Genomic DNA, 1435 nt, shown 5'->3' on the forward strand with positions numbered 1-1435 from the left:
CGTAGCACTGGTCCTGAAGGTATCATCCACCCTGGATTCCCTGTGTTTCCAGTACCGAACTGTACCAGTGTACATCCTTTTGTCTAGCCAGATTTGTAAGGTAGAATTGGGATCAGGATAGTTGCGGGGTAGAAAGCATTTAGGAACTAGAAGGAAGTTGTATGTTTCATTTTTGCTACATTGAAACCTAACTGGCTCATCTCATTCCTGCGGCCCTTCTGTAAGGGAATCTCCAATTGCCTGCAGATGGACTTTGGGTCGCCACTATGCACAGCACAGCCCCTTATTCACAATGATATGATTGTTTGTTCTGAGGATACCTGATACCTGATCCCTTTGACACCTCAGGACCACACAGGCTGGTGTGCTCCTTCCATGTAGGCTTTGTTGCTTCTGAGCTAGATGGCCACTTTTTTACCTTCAAGCCTTTAAGACCCCAGACCCTATATCTTTTGATAATCAGGCACCCTCAGCTTTCTTCACCACATTTGCTTATGCACCAACTTTGTCTTTGGCGATTATGCCAGGAAGGTGAGCATCATGAAATGCCAGTTTAATAGAACAAAATACTCTTGCATTGAGGGGGAACTTGAGTGGAGCCCCAATGGAATGAAAGATTTCTTATCCAACTGGGCATACTCAGGAATCTTGACTCCTCCTTCAAGATCCTGACTTCATTTTGTTTTCAATTTATTAGGTCTGATCTCGGCCCAACATTTTTGTATCTTCACTTCCACTTAGTTCATGGTTAATTGAGTTTATTTTTTAATGAGGAGGGTGCCATTTTATCACCTGGGGTTTCTCCAACCTAAACTTTCAAAATATTAAGGTCCAGTCTCCTGAAGGACAAATCACAGATCTTTTTTATTCAGGGAGTTTCCTGATATTTGTATATTTTTCATTTAGTCATTTTATGTTCTGGTGAATGCCAGGTATAGGTTTTTGTGTATGTGTGTAATTTATTGACATTTGCTCATTTCTCTTAGTTCAAAAATATCAGGTTAAGAAGTTTATTTATCTGAGATAAAAGACATACGTTTAAATTCATATTTTTGATGAGGAAATTCTCCACTCAGAACTCTTTTCAAATGATTGAATTTCAGGGGAAAACATGGCTGCCTGAAAGACTCTTTTAGCAAACTCAACCAATCTCAGTCAGAATATAACTATAACGTATATTATTTTTATTCTCTTTTTAAAAAACTTTAATCTCCCACCCCACCCAGATAACCCAGAACTTCATATAACAGCAAGTCCTTCAACTTGGCAACTAACCAGTGCTGCCATTTACCTCTTAATGACCTCCCCCTGATTAGAAGCGCCCCTTCCCCACCACTAAAACCTCAAGCCTCCATTCCTACTGGACCTCCATTTCCTTTCTGGGACCCCTGCATTGATGATGGCTATTTGGTGTGACACAGAAACCCAATGCCTC

Source organism: Tenrec ecaudatus, unplaced genomic scaffold (assembly GCF_050624435.1).
Source record: "Tenrec ecaudatus isolate mTenEca1 unplaced genomic scaffold, mTenEca1.hap1 Scaffold_538, whole genome shotgun sequence".
NCBI lineage: Eukaryota > Metazoa > Chordata > Mammalia > Afrosoricida > Tenrecidae > Tenrec > Tenrec ecaudatus.